This window comes from Pteropus medius, unplaced genomic scaffold, assembly GCF_902729225.1.
Source record: "Pteropus medius unplaced genomic scaffold, Ma_sr-lr_union100, whole genome shotgun sequence".
Classification (NCBI taxonomy): Eukaryota; Metazoa; Chordata; class Mammalia; order Chiroptera; family Pteropodidae; genus Pteropus; species Pteropus medius.
Window position 1 is genome coordinate 30,940,059 of NW_024347791.1, and position 22,455 is coordinate 30,962,513.

Here is a 22,455-nt window from a genome sequence, read left to right on the forward strand (position 1 = left end):
TATGAATGCTATTTAAAAGGACACAGAGGTGGCATGCAGATTGCTCAGAAAGATGGTGAATTCTTTAGGCTGTCTGATCAGAGAAGGCAGACAGAAAGAATAAGTTAACATCATTCGAATCTATCACTAATGGAACTTACGGTGATTTTCTTTCTGTTTTCATTGTTTTTCAACCTAACCACGAATAGGGGTGAGAAATAGAGTATCTTAATTGTTTTCACATTTTTAACATTCTGAAAGGTTTGAAAATTGTAGATCTTGCATTTGAAGTTTTTCTTCATCTTGCTCTCACTCTAACTAGTGGCTTTTATTTTTTTTTCTTAATTTTGTCTTATGGACTCTTTCATCTACCCAAGGACAAATGAAAATAAATCAGAAGTTGTCTTACTTGGGAATTATTTAAAGTAAATAAATAAATAAACAAGACTAATAATTAAGGAACTCATTGATTAGGCTGTTGAACCATCTAAAGTAGGAAAGAAATTATTCAAGTTCTAAACCTTTCTACTTGCAAATTAGCCAAAATCAATTGCATTTTAAGCGTTGCATCACCTTGATTGATTTTAAAATGGATAACACTTCGCCGTTCACATTTATGGTGAGCCGTGAAGGACTTGGCAATCGGCATCTTTTCTACCATGGTCTTAATTATAACTTTTAAAATAGCTTCTACTTCTTACTGTTGAACAAACTTTATTGCAGAATGCAACCTGATTTTTCCTGGAGATTGAACTACATTCTTCAGATTTTATTTTTTTAATACAGCATTCTTATATTTCTGTAGAATTATGAAGAGGTTCTGATTAATTCTCTTAAGCCAGAGGAGATATTTTTTTAAATTTTAGGGTTAAAATAGATGTCCATATGATGAAAAGTGAGATAAGAAAATGAGTTAAAGCCTCAGATATATTTGACTCTATGTGGGTAAGAAGGAGGGAGGAGAAAATTACTGAATTTCAAATTAAAAAAAAAGAAAAAACAGAGATTTTGAACATCTTTGTGAACTTGGACGAGCTTCAGATCCACTCTTCCCTTCCTCATCCTGCCATTTCCCCACCTCACCATGTGTTGTTTTGAAGATTAAATTAGAAAATACAAACTAGTTTACAGTATTAAGCACAAAAATGGTGATCAACAAATTGTATTTTTCTTCCTTAAATGCAAACCAAGACACATAATATTACATTAAATGGATAATTAATTATATGTTTAGCATTTCCTACATTTTTCTTTTCCTTTACCTTTTCTCACTACCTCTGTAAATTCCATTTCACCAGAGAGCGGGGAATTATCTCCAATTATATTGCCATGGAATTTATCTCCAATTGTACGGCCAAGCACATTTATCAAAAATAGAAAGTTAGAAATTATACATTATTACAGTAGTCGTGGTAATAAGTGTTAATTACTATGGTTACAATCGATGGAAATGTCATGGTGATGTAGGCTTAATAGGAGAACTCATATTTTATGTTTTTGGAACATATAAAATGTTCAAATACATATTGATTTATTAGAGTTAGCGATGTTTATAAAGTTAAGTACATTTATGGCTATTTTGCTACAACATCTCATGAAGAATATATATTTTGTATAATAGGAGAAAAGTTAGATGGGCCATAATTTAAACATGTAATATAATTTCTAATGATTAATCACTCATAAATATTGATAATCCAGCTTATTTTAAAAGACACTCTCTTGGCTTAGCTAGAATTTTAATTTGCAAAAATTGGCTGGAAATAAACATTGGTAATTAGTTTCTAGTTTGCATAAGCCTTGCTTCACAAATATTTGCTCTTCTAAAGAGTTAGCAGTGGGTGTTTGCATATGTACAAGGATTTGTGGGCAGTAACAGTAAAACTCATTATGACTTTGGTAACTGCTGTCATGTATTTTACATGGGCTTCACATTAGATAATACCCACCTGCTTCTACTCATCCCCTAGTAACCCCAATTTGACATTTTGGCGAACCAGTTGATTGTCTCTAAGAAGGTGTGTTTTCTCACCTGATCATCCATGTTCCCAGGAAACTTTTGTTGTTGCCATCATAGCTTGTAAAGAGAGTTCAAGCTGTACTTGAAATCTTAAATAAAGAAAATTTTTCTCCCCTTAATATCCACTCTTATTTGTTTCCAAATGAAAATTGCATTAATTGGAAATGGTTTCCATTTTAAAGGCAGGGATAAACTTTCTTTTTGAAGTCAATCAGCATTTAAAAATAAGCACCTCTGGTGTTTCTGACTCATTCAGGTGATCTCACTTTGACAAAAACTATTCTAGAGCAAGATTGTCCTAAGTGAGGCATGTTTACCATGCACAGGCTTGCACCAGGAAAAAAGATGAGAACTCACATTTCTATATAGTTTTATATAATTTATATATTTTATTATTGTTCATTGACATCTTTATATTTGTTTATAATAATACAGTTGACCCTTACACAACACAGGTTTAAAATGCATGGGTCCACTTATATACATGGATTTCTTTTCAATAAATACTGTAAATGTATATTCTCTTCCTTATTATTAAAAATAACATTTTTTCAAGCTTACTTTACTGTAAGAATATAGTATATAATACATATAACATATAAAGTATGTGTTAATCGACTGTTTATGCTGTTTATTGGGCTTCTGGTCAACGGTGGGTATTAGAGTTAAATTTTTGAGGAGTCAAAAGTTATTCTCAGATTTTTGACTGTGTGGGGCTTGGTGCCCTTAACTCTCACATTATTCAAGGGTCATTTGTATAATATAGTCTGACAATGTTGCATTTATGTAATTTTTTAAAAAGTAAATGGATATTTGGGAGTGTGATATCTTTCTTTTAACTGATAGGTGTACAAAATTAGAAAAGAAGTTTGGCAACCCCTAATTTCAACAGTCATCTGTGATTACTGCATTACTAGATTTCCTATTCTCAGAAGACTGACAAACACCGCACAGGGGATGATGCTGAATTTCTGTGCACCGGCTCTTGGGAGCACTTTCCGGTATCCCAGCTCCATTAGAAAGCTCACCCTGGGTTCAGGGATTTTTCTTCCCACCACCCCTCCTTTTCCCTCTTCAAAAGATGTCTGGGATAAAAATAGTGCAAAAGCAAAGGTGATGGTGGGGTGAAATAGTTTTTGCCAGTAGAGTTTGTGTCTGAACACCCCATGCACATCTGCTTTTTTTCTATTGTGCTTAGTTGTGTTTTATCAAATCATCCACGATTATATTTTTGCCTCATTGGCAACTACGTGTCCTAGAAATCGGGGTTCACAATGTCAGAGAAGCATGATGGGCAGGATAATACTTAAGTTTTTGATCGCTGACATTTCTTTGTCATATTTTGGCTAGCTTTGCTCTATTAATTCAATAGAGTCTCTACTATCTGAGCACATATTGCTTCTCAACCTGGAATGACCATACTTGGCCTGGCTAAAATAGGTTTCTGTGCACCCACAAGAAAGAGTGCATTTAATCTTTGTGTTGTCATATAAAGGTCTAAACTTACCTCCATATTGTATAATTCTTCCTTTTGATAATTTTTTGTTTTCAAATTTCTTCTTTAGTTTTGTATTCAGATTTTTGACACATTTGGAATTTATTTTTAACATCTTCTTTGAGATAGACACATAATACAATGCAGACATTTGAAAAGCATAATTTGATAAGTTTTGACACACATATATACATATCCATGAAACCATCACCTCAGTCAAGGTAAGGAACATATCCATCACTCTCAAAAGTTCTCTCTGTCCCTTTGTAACCCCTCTCTCCTGCACTTTACCCTCTACTCAAAGCAACAATTGATCTGCTTTTAGTCACTGTAGGCTAGTTTGTATTTTATAGACTTTTAATGTAACGGGATCACATAGTATGTATATATTTTTCCGGCTTCTTTTACTTAGCATAATTATCTTGAGATTCATCAATATGGTTATATAAGTTTAAGGTTATTTCTTTATATTTTGAGCAATATTATATTGTACAAAAAACCACAGTTTGCTTGGCTGTTCACCTAATGCTTATTTACAAATATTGGCTATTAAAGTAAAGCATCTCGGAAACATTCATGTACAAATTTTAAAAACCATTATATTATTGTAAGAACACTTAACATGATATCTATCCTCTTAAAATTTTAAGTGTATGATGTAATATTGTTAACTATAGGAACAATATTGTACAACAGATCTCTAGAATTTATCATCTCACATATTTGAGAATTTATGCCATATGTTTTCATTTTATTTGGATGGATACCTAAGATTCGAATGACTAGATAATAAGGTAGTCTATGTTTAACTTCACAAAAAAATTGCCAAACTATTTTTAAAAGTGGTTTCACCATTTTTCATCAGCAATGTATGAGAGTTACAGTTGCTCTCCATTTTCACACACTCTAATTATGGTCATTTTTTTTAATTTTAGAGATTTGAATAGGTGTGTAGAGAGGTAGCTCAATGAATTGTAATTTGCATTAAATGCTTAATGACTAAACATGCAGAGCCATTTTTAAATCTGCTTATTTACTATTTGTATATCTTCTTTGATAAAATAACTATCAAAAGAGTTTGGCCAATTTTTGTTTTGTTTTATATTATTTATTTTTGAGGGTCCTACATGTGATCTCGAAACATTCTTTATCAGATATATGATTTAAAAATATTTTCTTCCAGGCTGCGAGTTGTATTTTATTCTCTTAACAGTATCTTTTGAAAAGTAATTTTAATTTTGTTAAAATTCAATTGATCATTTTGTAATGGATAGTGATTTTAGTGTTGTTTTAAAATTCTTTGTCTAGCTGAAGATCATAAAAGTTTTTCTTGTTTTTTTTCCCTAGAAATTTTATAATTTTAGGCTTTACATTTAAATGTATAATCCATTTTTATTTAATTTTTACTATTTATCAAAGTTCTAGGGTTTTTTTGTTTGTTTGTTTGGTTGGTTGGTTGTTGTTTGTTAATGTTCTAAATCTAGACATTCAATTATTCCAGCATCACTTATTTAAAAGACCAATCTTTCTCCACAGATTTTTTTTTTTATATACCTTGTCAAAAAATTAATTGACCGTACATGTGTGGAGCTGTTTCTGAATTTTCTATTTTGGTCTATTAATCAAATATTTATACCACTACCATACTGTTTTGATTACTGTAATTTTTAATAAATTTTATACTTCTATATGTTATAAATTTCATAATACATTATCTGTTTTTTGCTTTAAACAGTCAAAAATATTTTATAGTTTTAAATAGTAAGAAGGATATTTTATATTTTCTCCATAAATTACCATTTTCAGTTCTTTTCACTTCTTTGAGTAGATCAAGATTTCCATCTGATATCTTTTTCATTCTGGTATAGAACTTTCTTTTCCAATTCTTGCAATGCAGGCCTGCTGATGATAAATTCTTTATTTTTATATGTCTTAAAAAAACACAACAGGTATTCATTTCATCTTTATTTGAAAAAATATTTTTTTTTCTGGGATCAAATTCTATCAGGGTTTTTTCTTTGTCATTTTTGGTTGGTTTCTCTATTTTTTTTTTTCTTTTAGTACTTTAAAGATATTTTCTGTTCTCATTTTGCATGAATTGCTTCCAACAAAAAAATCTGCTGTCATTTTTATTTTCATTATTTTGTGTGCAATAATCTTTTTTTTCTTTGTCTACCTTAAGGCTTTATCATTGGTGTTAAGAAATTTGATTATGTTGTGGGTCGGTGTAGTTTTATATGTTATTTTATTTATTTATTTCATTTTATTTTATTTTATTATTGTTTCATTTCATTTCATTTTATTTTATTTTATTATTTTATTTTATTTTGTTATTTTATTTTATTTTGTTTTATTTTATTTTATTTTATTTTATTTTATTTTATTTTATTTTATTTTATTTTATGCTTCTTGGGTTTGAGGTTGTTGAATGAAATCATTTATACTGAGATAAGCTGTATACATCACTACAAAAAGAAACCAATCTCCTCATAATGTGATATTATTCCTGTCTACTTTTCTAACTTAACAGTTTTCAAATTTACTCTCAGGAATTATTGAGATTTCATAGAGATGTCTCAGGAGCCACATGGATTTGGGTTGAGAGGAAGGAAAGAAATATGGATAAGGTTCAATTCCATTTGTTTCACCTTATTTATATATTGAATTTATATATAAGATTTATTTGAAGGAGTAATTTCAGTGACTTATACAAAAAGTATAAAAAATAACTGCCTTAATATATTGCTTTTCCCAATGTTATTTATATCAAACAGATTACATTTAAAGTAACAGCCCCTCTAAGGACTTAAAGTACACAACATCTAATTGTAAAATAGTTCAGTGTTTTACTGGAGATTTGGAAGATTTGGGATAAAAGGGCTTACTAGTGTCCGTTGAATTATCCCTCTTAGGGAAATGCTTTCACTAGAGTTAAAAGTCAATACTATTTATTAAAAAGGAAAATAATGCATAAATTTTTTTGTGACTGAATATTGTTTTGATTAAAAGGCAGTATTTCAACTTTGGTAGTTCTCTGTTTTGAAAGAATGATAAATGACAGAAGAATTTGCCATTGTGTGTTCAACGTGAGAGTACAGTGACTAAGATAAGCAAAGAACTCTATAAGAAATCAGTTGAAAAATTAGTTACAAAATTGCTCTAACCCTTGTATGAAAAACTGGAAAATGAGAAAGAAAAAGCAATTTCTAGAAAAACAATTTACATATTGGAAGAAAAATAATTCAAATTATGTGATGAACAAAAATTAGCAGAAAACTGTGCCTATACTCTTGGCCATCCAAGTTTTGGCTGATGTCAGAAGTTAGCTAGAATTCTGGCATCCATTTATTTGTTTGTTTTGTTTTAGCTGGTGCTTATTTTAACTACTTTTTTATATTCTGATTGTTATACAGGAATCATTGGAGAATATGGTACTTCTATTATTACTATTTGGTAATGAAAGATTTGCTACAATAAAATAATCTTTGAATACAGTAACATATTTCAATTTTTTTTGCAGAAAGATACTGCACTTGTGATGTTTGTTTTTTCCTGTTCAACATCAATGACCTATATAGGCCACTGGCCTGGGCTTAAGTTAAAAAAAAAAAAAAAGTGTTTTATCACAAAGCCAATGATAGCTTTTGACATCTGTGCTAGATCCATTTCCTACCCGCTGTGCTTAATTTCAGAATTCAGTTCTATCATTAAAATAAAAACCTTGTTGGCTCTTCCATCAATGTGCCACATTACATCAATTTTCTCCAAGAATCATGGACAATTTCTAGGTATCAGTGCTCCCTGGACTTACTTAAAATTTCAGATCTTTCGACCCTGCTGTATGAATTGATCTTGTGCGTTGTGGGATGACATGTGACCTGTGGACATACATTGTTTTTCAATTTTTTCCCCCCAACTCAAGCCCTGCAATGACCTATTTCTCCCATATCTTTGCTGGACTTACTTGTGATTCCTCTCTCATCCCATAAAGTTTATTCTTCCAGTGGGAGAGGAGTGATCATTTGGTTTGTGCAGGATAATGTCTTCATCAAAGCTTGCTGTCATAGGCAAAGTGGGTCTGAGAGTACAGGCTGAGTACACATATCCAGTGTCATCCTCCACCTTGTGCTGTCTTTTGAATTTCAATTTTAAATGGAAGCTTAGAATATTAATTCAGCCATTATTTTGTAGCTGAATGACTGAATGACTAAAACACTCTATGTTAGCATCTTTAGGAGTTTGTTGTTAGTAGAATTACTGATGTGTGGGTTTTGACATTGATGGGAGGCACAGAGGTAGATACCTCTGATCTTGGAGAAAAGGAGCAACTGGTAGATTTTGGCTGCTATGAGAAAAAAATGCACACTTTCTTTTTTTAGAGACAAACGCAATGTTTCCTCTCATTGAGTCTGCTTTGCAGCTACTCCTAATAAGTAAATTTTGAGTACATGTTTTCTAGTTTACTAGTTATGAAGAAGACAGGTGTTGTATATTCCCCGCTCCTCGCTTTCTAATTCTCTCTTGAATGATGGTAGCTCCATACCTTCTGGTCCCTAATGCAGAAACATGAGTGTCATCCTGTACTCCTCAGGTGACTAAACTCTTTCCTCGTTTTACATATTTATCTATATATATTTTACTTATAAATATATCTATTATATTCATATATATATATATCCATTTTATATTTTTCTATTTTCATGGCTACGATTTTCTTTTAGAGCATTATTTGAATGTCTGTAATAGACTTCCTGATTTATCTTCTTCCTCTCTTACTTCATAGTGCCCTTAGAGAGACTTTTATAAAAGAGAAATATCATGCCAATTCTCTGCTTAAAAATATTTAGGACTCCCCATCATTTAGTATAGTGCTTGGGAGTGAAAAAGAGTAGGTGGAATGTATGCAAAACTTGCCAAGTGATTCAGACATATGCCTCCCTTCCTGAACTGAGAATCGATGACCTACAAGATAATAATAGTTAACAATTATATCAGATAGTATTTTGGCATGGGTACTCTTCTTAGTTCCATTGTATAGATGAGAAAACAGAAGCAAGCAAGAGAAAGTAATTTCTCTGAAATGACAAAATTTATTAGTAGGAGAGCATAAAGCAAATTGGATTTATTCTATATCCTAGGCCTATGCTCCTAAGCCCTATAATATGTTGTTCCCTCAAGACAGTGTCCTAGTTTCTTGCCTCTATGTCTATGAAAATATTAGTGATTCGCATGGAATAGCTGTTATGTTCTTTACTTCCAGTCCTCCAAATTTTTAAAAATCCTGTTTTCTTTGGAATTCCTTCAGAATTTAATTTAATTATAACATAAGCATAAAGATTTTTAATTCTAGAATGATTTACTGAAGCAGGTAGTGAAAATCTTGGTAAAACAACATTAACACAAGATAATTTCTCATCTACCTAGATGCTTTAGATATGAACCTAACTGAGGAAAAGGAAATCATTAAGTAACAGGCCAGTGGGAAACAGAATTTGGCAAAATATATGAAAAATTACTTAGAATCTCTTGGGAGGCTCATTGCCTTGTATTTTTCTCTTAAATAAAAGATGATTTGTCAGAGATTAAAATAAAAGCCTTCCTAGAAGAGATAACTCATTGATTTAAGTTCTGTATGAGGCAAATTACTGATAATGAAGGAAGTATTGGTTATATACAATAAATCGGAGAAACAGGGAAGTAGATCATCTGGAAAAGTAAGATGAAGAAAGACTCCAGACACTTCACATTCCTGAAATGAACATTCTGTGGTTGGCAAAATACTAAAAAGGAAACTTTCAATACTATGATGAATATAAAGAAACTTGTTGTTAAGAAAAAATTAGTATGTTACTTTTAATCATTTTATTGGTCATGTGGCTCTCCTTTAAATGTTATGGTGGTTTCATTCAACCATTTTCGTTCTTAAACTTATAGACCTACAAATCACTAACTGGCCACTTGAGCTGGAACATTTAGAGAAAGGACCACAACACAGGAAATATGCCTTTTGATTTGCATATTATCTAAAGCAACACACAATACAGTTACAAATGTTATGTAGAAAGTGAGAGAAGGATATATCTAGGGAATATGGAATAGAACATACAAATTAATGGTAAACTATTCATTATTACTACTTCTTAAAACAGTCTGTATAAAGTGGCATTGATACTCTCTTTCATGCACCCACATATCGCACTTTTTTCTTGACATGTTTCCCAATTGTTTATTAATCAAGAGAATGTAAAATAGTAATGAGGGAATCCTTGGATCACAGTCATACGTTCTTCCCTGTACCTCTGTCTACCACAATTAAGGGTAAAGTTGTTCCGCTTTGATTTCATCTTGTAATTTTTCAAGAATATCCCCATCATGATCGGGGAAAATCTACTGGTGAACTTCTCTTGCAGAGTGGTTGAGGTAAAATGTGTTAATTAAATATTTTTGAGAGCTTTATTTAGATATAACTTACCTACCATAAAATTTACCTTATAGGTGTACAGTTCACATACGTTTAAGTAAGTGTACAGATCAATAAATGTTTGTATATTCACAGAGTTGTACAACCATCATTGCAATCTAATTTTAGAACATTTATATCACCTTGGGAAGAAACCTTGTGCCCATTTACAGTTACTCCTTATTCTATTTGCAACCCTGGGTGACAACTCATCTACTTTTCCGACTCAACTTATTTCTATCTCTCTATGCTTCTTCCTTTGGGGGGTATTTCATATAAGTGTAACCATAATATATGGTCTTTGAAAGGCATTATTGAGGGAGTTGAGAGAAATTTTAGAAGCCTCTATTCTCTGCAGAGGAATAGTATTCAGTATTGTAATAAGTATAAGAATTCTATACCACTTTTCATTCTCTTTGTGACCTGAGGCAGTTGCCTAACCTTTTTACAGTTCCTTTCATTATAAAATGAAAATAGTAATAGTACTTACCTTGTAAGATTTTATAAGAATTAAATATGTAATATATGTAATATTTTGAGAATGGGGCTTAGCATACAGCAGTATTATTACATAAAGTTTTAAACTATCATTGTTAGTTTGGTTATAATTATTTTATCCTTGGAGAAAAGAAATTTTGTTGGGCAGGTTCGTGCTATTATCCTTGAAGTGATCAGTAAAATGTAAATCTCTCCCTAGGTCAGGAAACTAAGAGCTAAATCTCTTATAGACATAAATTTGCCACATTTGTAAATGGAAGCTGTCTAAATAAGTATGGAACCATAGTTTTCTTTCATCAGGAAAAGAGTGAAGAATGCACTCTTTTTCCTGGGGAGCAGTAAACCTTTTCTTTCTTGCTGTGACTCACAGGAGTGTGGCTCCCATCTTGGGAAATTCCATCTCCATAACAGAGGAAAAATCAGTAGTTATGGGAAAATTGCACAATCTCCTCCATTCTAACAACAAAAATGAAAAGGAAAAATATTCTTTTAAAGACATTCTGTACCAAGGCCAATTTCTACAGCACACTTCAAACTAATCTCTATTTATCAACTACTCTGTCATTTCCAATAGATTTTTTTTTTTCCAAAGCTATATAAAATGGCTTATTTACTCCGAACGTGTCCTGTGAAATCTAAGCTGGCTTGCCAATCTGTCTGTCGCACAACCTTAGCAGGTGGGAAAAACTTAGGGGGCAGTAGGTGTTATATTTCTCAAGTGCCTGCAAAATAAGAGCACCCTTGAAAGATGAGCATTCTCTTTTCATGTCTTTTTCCTGGAATAACTCTGACAGTCTGGTGTCTAACCTTGGTAAAACTTTCTAATCCACTACTGAAATGGATAATAAGAGAAATACACCACTTCTAATGAGTAAATGTCATTTATTGTGGAGCTGTATTTTCTGGGAAGTCCTAAATATGAGTTTGTATTCTCTGGTACACAAAGTGAACCTCTTAATGGTTGGTTGTAGCCTGCTGCTGTCAAGTCAATCACTTGACTAGATGTGCTGTTCTAAAAGTTTTATATATATCAGAATATATTAGAAGATGTATTTTAAGTGAATCTTTATATTAACTCCTTGATTTCAGTTAAAATCTTATGACTTTAAGAAAGGCTCAAAACATTGAGTTCCATAGTCAATTGATTTTCTCAAGGTGAATCTGATTACAGTTGTCTAGTCTTTTTATTAAATGCTGCCAAAATTCTACCTGTATTAGAGGTGGCAATAACATAGTGACTTTAGTAAAACCATTCATGTATTTCATACATTCTTTCATAGCTAATTTCAGACTATCTCCTCAGAATAATTTTTACATTATGAAATCACTCTAATCTCTTTTTAAAAAGTATTTTCAATATGATCATCCACATAATAGGCCTGACTATCATCTGTTTTGATTTCTTTCATTTTATTCAAATATCTTTAAAAGCTCAATAAATATTAAAGTCACCTTTCAGATTCTACAGATTGGACATCAATAAGTGAGTTTTTTATTTTCTATTTTTTATCTTTGTAAAATTTCTAATCAAGAATTTCTAATTTATTTAAAATAAGAAGCCAGGTAACCAAGAAAGTTTTTAAAGAGAATCAAGGTGAGGTGGGTTTTCTGGCAGTCAGTAAAAGTTATCTATGTAGCTGACCAAGGTAAAGGACAGAAAAATCAGAATCAGACCAATATATGTGTATATATAATATATATATATTATATATACACATATATATAATATAATTTACATAGTAAAATTTATATTTAATATTAAAATAAAATTATATTTATGTGATATAGCTGATAGAAGTGGTATCTCCTATTAGTAGGCAAAGGGTAGGTAATTTAATGAACAATATTGAACAATATTGAGCCAAATGGTTCATGATTTGGGTGTTAAAAATTAAATATCTGGTTCATACCATGAAAAATGATTTTCACATGGATTAATATTTTAAATATAAAAATGAAATTATAGACTTAGAAAAAGGGTGAGTAATTATCTAATCTTTGTACCAGTGCCTTTGAAGCATGAAAAGGAAAGCTCTTTAAAAAAGGGGTTGATATATTTAATAATAAAATATAAAAATTTACACATGGTAAAATCAGCTCAACCAAAATTAAGGACAAATGATGAACTGGGAAAGATAGGTGTAATACACATGAAAAAGTAATGGCATCATTGAATATGAGAAGATACTGTATAATGACAAGTACCTTAATATTGGGGAAAATGGTGGCAATCTATTCACTAAAATATAAAAGTTCAATAAACATTTAAAAATGTTCTAAATTACTTATAGAAGAAAAATTAAAATATTATTAAAAATACTTTTGTGTTATCAATCTGGAAGCTATTTTGTTGTTGTTGTTTTGTATTGGTTAGTGTGGAGATAAATGAGAATCATTATATATTGCTAGTGAGTCTAAACTGGTATAACCTTCTAAGAGAAATGCTGCAAGTTGTAAAAAATATTCAAAATATTAGGAAAATAAGCATTATTATAAGCATGATTTTAAACATTTAGTGATAAAGATGTTTATAAAAGTGTTTAAATAATAGCAAAGAAGAAAATTGGAAACAACCATATGAGATTTATGAAATAAAGTTTGGTACATAGAAGGAACATATAAGCATGTAATGAATTTTGTCAAAGATGTGTCGTTTAAGTGGAAAATTTAATTGAAACAAGCTGGTTATAAACAATATATAAATTATGCAATACAACAGAGATTGACAAATATATCCTTCAAAATATTTACAGTAATTTTCTTTGTAATGAGATTATGGGTGATTTTAATTTTCTTTGGATTTATTGATTCCGAGTATATAAAAAAAGTGTCTCATTCAGAAACAAACTAATGGTTACCAAATGGGAAGTTGGTTGGGGGGGACTGGTGAAAAACGTGAAGCGATTAAGAAGTACAAATTGACAGTTACAAAATAGTCATGGGAATGTGAAGTACAGCATAGGGAATATACTCAATAATATTGTGATAACTTTGTATGTTGCCCTGGGAGTACGACATTATAAGGATGATAGCTTGGTAAATTACATAAATGTCTAACCACTGTGCTGTACTCCTGAAACTAATATAATATTTAATGTCACTGTAATTGGAGAAAAAACAATGTATCATTTAAGAATAAAACAAACATTATGGTATGCTTTAGGCTGGTAGTTTATATCATGGTTAAGCAAGGCTTCTACATTTATTATTATCTGGATTCTAATCCTTTCTCCACTATTACCTAATGTTTCATTTTGAGTTTTCTTATTGTAAAATAGAGAAAATCAACTTATCTACCTCATAAAATTAGCTTGCATATTAAATGAGATCAGGCAAAGCTGTAGCACTGTGCTGAGCATTTATTAATTTTGCTTTAAATATTAGCCTTTGTTATGTAAATAAAAAGTTGTGACATACTTATAAACTTCAAACTTGCTGAGAATAGGTGATAGAACTGATTCTCTAGAATACTAGTGATTTCATTCTCATTGTATGAGCACATACTGGTGGTTAGGTACTGTGTTACATTTGTGCACTCCATAAAGGCATGAGGGACTGGGGATGAATAGGGACTTATTTCACCAGCCACATACTTTTTCCCAGTGAAAGGGCATCCCATAGCTAGCAAAAGCACTACAGTTTTGTTCTTATGAAAATTCAGTGTCTTCTTATAATAATAATAACTGATAATCTTCATATGTTAAGTTTTATATGTTGTGAGGCTAACTTTATCTACCTTTCTACCTGCTCCCCACCTCTCCACCAAAAAGTGCTTTCTTTTTTTTTTTCTATCTGCAAATACATCAGAACTATCAAAATTCTGGCAGTTAGTGAAATTCAATCAGGTCACCTACTTTAGTAATGTTACCCTCACCTTAAAAAAAGTTTTTAACTTTGCTATTATTTTCAATGGCCTAAATCATCTTCAAAATGTGTCAACGGAAATGCTGAATTTCACACAGTAGCCATTTCAAATAACAGACTAATATATCAAGCTGTACTGTGTTCTCTCTCATATTCTGTGCTATTGAAATCTACCTGCTGTTTAAATTCCACAGTCTGGGACTCTGATATTAACCTTGAGCCCTAAACTCCACAGGATTTACCAAACATACAGACAATGTCCTATTAACTTACTCTTTGCCTTCTTTTCTCTGTATCTCTGATATGAGCTTGTAATTTTCTGTGGTGGGGCACTTGTGTGTAATAGCTTGTGCCATCTAATTGAATGAGGGGTTTAAAGAACATTAAGCACTTAGAGGGAAATTGCACTAGAATATAATGCCCTTTCTGGGCTGTCAGCTAGCCTCTGAGTTATAATCAATAGGCTGATCAACAGCTGGAGAAGAAAAAAAAGAGTGTCAGAAAAACTGTATTCCAATCAGTAGTAAAACAAAGAGAAAGTCAGATCCTTTTCAAAGGGAAATGGAAATAAGAATTAAAGAACTGAGATAAAAATGCTTGATTTAATGTTCTACAAACATTTTTGAAATGCCTACTCTATGCATAGGGCTGACTTATGCGTCAAGGAGAATGTAAAAATAAACAGCATTTAAAAAAAATATTGGCAGGTCCTGGGAACGGACTATTTTGAAATAGGAATATCTATGCCCAAGAGTTTGATGTTATTGTTTATATTACCATAACAGTACAACAATCCTATGTCCTTTAATGCCACTAAATGTACTTATTTTTTCTTCTGACAACAGAGTTAAGCCAAAATACTTATTAATTAAAATGAAAAAATAGAAGAGAAAGCTGCTATGTGGGATGGGCAATGCTATAAGGAATTAACTGGCTTTCTCCTAAGTCCATGTTTTCTCCTAAAAATATCTACACCAATTTCTATGGCTCAAAGTAATTAATAATATTGTGACCAGTTTATTTAAATTCCATAACACGTGAAATGTTTAACTCTAAACCCTGGTTAGTGGATAAAACCTATTGGATGATTATGCTATAATAAGAGTAATAAAAGAGAGAAGGGAAATAATGAGAAAAAATATAAAATACCAACAGAAAAATAGAGGAAATTTCAGTCTTTTCACAAATGGTGAGGAAAATAAAAATGTTTCTCTCTCTCTCTCTCTCTCTCTCTCACACACACATCACACACACACACACACACACACATGCACATACAGCATGTGTCAGTGGCAGATCAAATAATAAAAGCAAATTTTAATAAGTGAGACTCAAAAAGGGATTTATAAAGCTCAGGGGATTTAGAGAGGAGTGTTCATTTTAGGGAATTCCACAGATCGGGTGTATAACAGGTGAATGCTCTGTTGCCCATGGATGAGAGACTTGACAAGGGGGTTGATGAACTTGAGATTTATTGTTAGAAAGTCAAGACTGAGGGCATGTATAAGTGGGAGCCAATTCTGATAGGAGTGAATGGGAAGTTCCACAAAGGTAATGAAAAACTCTGAGCCAAATTTTAAAGTCAATGTAGTGACTGATAACAAGTGAGTGTAAATCTGCCATAATTGAAGTTAGGTGATTGAATTTATTGCCATGAGTAAATGCAAGGGTTCCAGTGGGTTGAACAGTGGTGTGCTTTGTGTTAGACTTTGGAGAGGGTCCTTATTAACATAATCTAGAAGTCATAACAGTATGTGTCCTAACAATAAAAGCAATACAAGTGCTTAAAAAATAACGAAGTGCTTCGAACTTTTGGGATAGCTCAGTGAAAAGTTTTTCTTTAATAAAGACTTTTAGATAGTTAACTGTGAATTATGTGGGAAAACAAAGAGTAATGTGGAAATACAAGTTTTAAAGTAAGAGCAGGACCTTTATAAATGCCATTTAAATAAAAATGACAAATGCAGCAAGTAACAAGAGACAAATGAACTAGTCACAGAAGGTAAAGGGGATTATATAATATTCTCTATAATGTAACAGGAATAGTTGTTTCTTATAGTAAAGAGATGTTCTTGGTTCTAAATAAGGTCTATTCTTACAAATAGAAAAACTGTTAAAATCGCACTGGTATCTAATATTGAAATTTCTTTCATCTAATCTGCTCTTCTGCCCCCATACTCTCTTGGAACTAAAGTATTTGTTGCCAATGGATTTTAAAAAGGGCACACTTTACGGTATCAGCACTCCAACTCAGAACTGAAAGATGTTTTAGAACAACATTCAATCTTTTCCTCACATTCATTTATTCCTACTTTAAGTCTTCTTTAATATTTGCAGACATCTATTTTATTGAGGAGTTTAAAAATCTCTGAAGGGAAGAACATGTCTCTCTTTGTTGTCTTCAGTTTCTAACACAATGTATTCCACAAAGAAAATTTGAATGTTGATTCTAGCCTTTATGTTGATAATTTAGGAACGCTTTTCAAAAATATTGAAATTACCTCCTGCCTTAGTTCCTTCTCACTGCTGTAATAGATTATCATGGCCTGGGTGGCTTATAAACAACAAAGAGTTATTTCTCACAGTTCTAGGAACTGGGAAGTCCAAAATCAAGGTGCTAGCAGCTTTGGTGTCTGGTGAGTGTCTTATTTCTGCTTCACTGAGGACTATCTTGTCTTTGTTTTCTCACATGGTAGAAGGAACAAGGGAGCTCTCTAGGGTCTCTTTTCTAAGAACACTAATCCCATTCATGAGAGCTCCACCCTCATCACCTAATCACTTCTCAAAAACCTTATCTCCTAATACCATTATAATGGAAGTTAGGATTTCAGCATATGAATTTGGGGAGACATAACCATTCAATATACAACACTTCCTATGAACATTTTATTTTCCTTGCTATCATCCACAGCCATAATAAATGGATGTAATTAAAAATATATATTTTAGGCATAGTAAAAAAGTAGGTGAGAAAAGAGCTTAATTCAATAACTTATTTTATTATTTCAATTTATTCAACAAATATTATTGATCATCTGTTTTGTGCCAGGCACTCTTTTAAGTGTTTGAGATACATCAATGAACTAAAGTGACAAAATTATCTACCTTTGTTTGTGTGTCTGTGTGTGTGAGGGGGTGTCAGATAATAAACGATCCCCAAAGAAGTATACTATATAGTATGTTATAAGGTGATATGTGCTATGGAGGGAAGATCTAGAGAAGGGTGAGGAGCACTGGGAATGTGTCAAGATTCAAGGGAAGTTAAAATTTTAAATAAGTAGTTATGGATAGGTAAAGACTGAGTAAAGCTTTGAAGAAAATGGTTAGCCATGTGGACTTCTGGGGAACGAACAATATAAAGGGCTCAAGACAACAATGTGCAAGGAGCATGGGACTGGAGCAGAATGAATGGGAAAGAGAGTAGTACCAGCTAGTGGTAGATTTTCTGAAATCACTAGAAATCATCTAGTGATTCTATTCCTTCTTACATCAGAGAGCCGACTTCTAGAGAGGAGTTAGGTGAGGAATCCCATTGACACAGTTGCTGGGCCTGGACTCCAATACAGATGTTCAGATTTTAAGTCTAATACTTTCTTTCTAGTTAATACAGCTTGTCTCTATTTATAGCAGTGTTGATGTCCATTAAACCACATTCTGATCATAAACACATTAGCTTTTATTCTGAGTGAAAGGGGACATCTATAGTGGGTATTAAGTACAGAAATGAGATGAACTGACTATATTTTTAAAGGATGACTTGGTTGATGTGTTGGTAATGAAGTTTAGGGTGCAAAGTTGTAATTAATATTTATTGAAGTCTCCACTCACTGCCAATTGGTATAGATAAGAAAATATGATAGTATGAAGATAGATAATACATGGCGGAAAGTAAAGGGCTAACACTTCTTATGCTTTAAAGCGGACTTGTTGGGTAAGTTTTTTGTTGTAGTTGGTTTTTGTTTTTTGTTTTTTTTTTTAATAAGAAACCATGTAAAACATACTGAATAAAACAGTGAAATATTGCGAGGTATGATAGTAAATGCTTATATGCGACCATTATCTACTGGCCTTTATTTAGTGAGTCTAAGCCATGGAGTTTTAAAAGTTGGAAGGCACCTTAGAAATCATCTAGTGATTCTATTCCTTCTTACATCAGAGAGCTGACTTCTAGAGAGGAGTTAGCTGAGGAATCCCATTGACACAGTTGCTGGGCCTGGACTCCAATACAGATGTTCAGATTTTAAGTCTAATACTTTCTTTCTAGTTAATACAGCTTGTCTCTATTTATAGCAGTGTTGATGTCCATTAAAACAATCTTTAGACTGTAAGGAACAGACATTTTCTGAGCAAAACTATTGTGATATTTCTTTTTAAAGGACAAAGAAAAAATGCTTTTTGAGACAACTCATCACAACATCATCTGCTATCCCCTTAGAACAGATATTCATTGAAATTTATTGTCACTGGTGAAAACTATTTAAAAAATCTAATGAGAAAAATAAATATCTTTTTGGATTACAAAGAAGAGTTTTATTTTTGAAATGCCAAAAGTCAATGAACGGCACTAAAAGAAGGAAACAATAATCTAGATAATCAAAGGCATTTTTCTTCAGCTTCAAAATGACAAATACCAAAAAATAATGCTTTTTGAGAGCAAGAAGTTTACTTTTTAATAAAAATATGTTAAAATTAGTTGGTGTATTCACAGCAGAACAGATGATACTGAAACAATATATAAAATTATTACTGGTATCTGTTAAAATAATGGTTAATTTTATATAAAAAAGAATAAAAAATAACAACAAAATAACAAATACACAAAATAAAAATAGCAGCTAAATAAGCAGAAGTTTATTTCTCTCTTACAAAACAGGCTGGCCAGTCTTTTCTGGTGTCATAATTCTTTTCCCGGAGCTCATTCAGGGAGCTCAGATCCATCCATCTTCAGGCTCTAAAACAAAGGTCAAAACATATTTTTTTGTGTGTGAAGGCCTGATAGGAAATATTTTAGACTTTGTAGTCATACCATACCATTCAACTGTCTCAACTATTCATCTCCCCCATCGTATTGTGAAAACAGCCATAGACAATACATAAATGAATGGGTGTGGCTGTGTCCCCATATTTACAAGACAGGCAGTGAATTAATCATTAGATTTCAGGCAATAGTTTAGGTTACAAACCTATTCTTCAGTTACTGCCTGAGTCAGCTTGGTTGAAGGTGAGTCACTGGGAAATCAACGTTTCAGCTCTAACAAAGAGACAAAGAAGCTAGAGAAATGTATGCCTGTTGTTATAAATCCAAAGTGGCATATTTTACTTCTGCTCCCATTTCATTAGTCCAAACCTACTAATGCTGCTATACTTAGCTGAAAGAATATTGGGAAATTTGCCAAACATAAACAAAAAAATGAGTAGATAAAGGACACTGGAGGACAAAAGCAACACAATGCTTGATTTGCTTTATGCTGAAATTTTACCATTGATTATCTACCCAACAAATAATCAATATGCTAATAATTACAAGTGATTACATGAATATTGTTATTTTAGAAATACCTATATTATTTCACTTTTATTATGAAAAATTTCAAATATAAAAAAGGAAAGAATGGTACAGTATTCACTCAGATACTCATACATAGGTTAATAATATATATTTTGCTATGTATTTTTTATCATATATCTATACTTCCTTGTATCCTTCTAACGATAAATCCATCTGTCTTTATATCTCCAAATTAAACTACAGATATCAGTATACCTCACTCCTGAGCATGTTCTCTTTAATGCCATTAATTAGAATTCATTACTTGATTATAGTTTTTTTAGGTAGAATTTATATACCATAAAATACATGAATCTTAAGTATGCCGTTTAATAAACATTTTCAAAAATATTTGTAACCCTACTTCAAATCAATCGTTCTCCTAAGCAATCACTATTCTTATTCTTCTTACCATAGACTAGTTTTTACTGTTTTAGAGCTTCATATAAATATCATATAATATTAACTCTTTTGTGAAAGGTTTCTTTTACTCAGCCTATTTTTTTTTTTTGACGTTTCCTTTATGCTGTTGTATATATCAGTAGTTTCTTTGTATGAATACTCCACAGAGTGTTTATCCATGTTCCTGTCAGTAGACATCAGAACTTTTTTTTTCAGTTTTGGTTTATCAAGAACAAATCAGCTTTGAACATTTTTGTACAAGTCATTTTGTAGATATATAGTGTAAAAGAATATAATAATAATGACGACGATGTCAACCAAGACTGGAATTGTGAGGGCCTGTAGGGGGAGCTCTCACTCCTATGATGGATCACAAGGACCTGGAGGGACTGTCTCCTTTCTCTTCTCTTCTAAAGAAGTTCTTTTGTGTCCTGGGCAGCTTGTTCAAAATTGCAGTTCTCTCTTTTTTCCCCGAATAAACTCTTTTGGTTGGAGGAGAACATCTAACTAACTTTTTGTTTAGGATCGGAAATAGATACACACATTCAAACACACATACACAGTTTTTTTTCCTCTTGCATAAATATGTAGGAGTAGAAATGTAGAATTGTCGACTAAGGGGTAAGTATATATTAGTTTTATCAAAAATTTATAATTTTTTTTCATGTAATTCAACCATTTTATACTTCTGTCATCAGCACATGAGGATTGCAGTTGCTCTACATGCTCACCATTTAGGATTGTTAGTCTTTTTAATTTTAGCTAGTTGGTGATTTAATGTGGGCCTATGTTATTTATGTAGAGAATTCTACCAGAAGGAACATATTCCCTTTAAAAAGATTAAAATTAATTTATAATAGAGGTGAAAAATTTTCTCTCTGAGCTATTAACCTAGAGGTAGAAACTCTAAAATAATTCAATGATAGTACAGCTACCCTGTATTGCTAAACTCCATGTAACACTGTTCATGTGGTAGTTTATGTAAATAGATTTAGATTTCAGTGAGATTGGAGGGACGGTCTTAATATAGTTTAAAATATAAATATTGCCCCTTGATGGCCATCCTGAAAAACTAAAAATATTTAATAGTCACACAAATGACAAGAATACTCCCAAATTACTCTCTTAATTTTTATTTTCTAAATGTTAGGTAGCTAGTCAGACATGAGTGACAAGGAAACAAGGGAATAGGGACCCAGCCTAGAGACTGCCCAAAGAATACCCAATGGTAGTAGAATTATGGGTAAGCACATGGACACTTGGCAAAGAGTTACATAGCAGCCAAGTGTCAATCAAAATGGCCTCCCATACCAATCACCCTAGGATGACTTTAGAACCACCACTCATGGCCCAAATATAAGGCAGATATTTCTACTTCTGGGGGTTTTTGGTTATTGTTACGGTGCTCTGTTACAGCTCTTTACCAAAACCATGTGCATACTTGCAGCGTGCTTTGTCTTTCTAAAATATACTTTTAATAAACTTTTTCTAAATAGCACTGATCTGTGATTCTACACAGCATCAATGAGGAAGAACAGAGGAAAAATGCTCACTACCACTTCTGCGCCATTATCTCCATCCCCCTGCCTTTGGAGTAACACTAAAGTTCAAATCGGCCCCAAGGGTAACGTAAAGATTACCAATTAAAATAATTTTAATCAAGACAATTATAGCAAACTTATTTAATAAAGCAAAGTAAAAAAAATGAAAAGTCTATTACCAAAGTAAAGAAACATTTAGCTGATATTTTTCCCTGTAACTTTACTCCAAGAATTTTGGTAACTATTGTTGTCATATAAGAATCATTGAGAGACATGAAAAAATTGGCTTTATGAAAGCACGGTTATAAAACAGCTAATATGTTTATCTTTACTTTTTTTATTTCTCTGTCAATCTCTGTTGTGTTTTGTACCAAACACGAATATCTTGTAGTATTTAGGAGAAGATAATGGAAGAGAAATACCAATAAAAAAGAACAATAAGAAATACAATGTTGTTGTTGTTTTTTTTAATTAACTTCTTTTCAGATATCAATTTTCCAGAAAGTTAATAAAGAGCTATTCGATAACTAAACATTTCTCTTTTTCTCTTCTTTTCTCCTTTCTTTTCTTTCTTTCTTTCTTTCTTTTTATTTCTTTCTTTCTTCCCTCCTTCCTTCCTTCCTTCCTTCCTTCCTTCCTTCCTTCCTT

At 31.9% G+C, this 22,455-nt stretch overlaps 1 long non-coding RNA gene across 1 annotated transcript in view; it reads left to right on the forward strand.

Moving 5' to 3' along the window:
• Positions 1-21,923, forward strand: part of LOC120615100 (uncharacterized) — an 85,692-nt gene extending 63,769 nt beyond the window's left edge. Inside the window, exon 3 of the long non-coding RNA XR_005656195.1 lies at positions 21,763-21,923. This is a non-coding gene — a long non-coding RNA (uncharacterized LOC120615100). The remainder of the gene's footprint in view (positions 1-21,762) is intronic.
• The last annotated feature ends 532 nt before the right edge of the window (positions 21,924-22,455 follow it).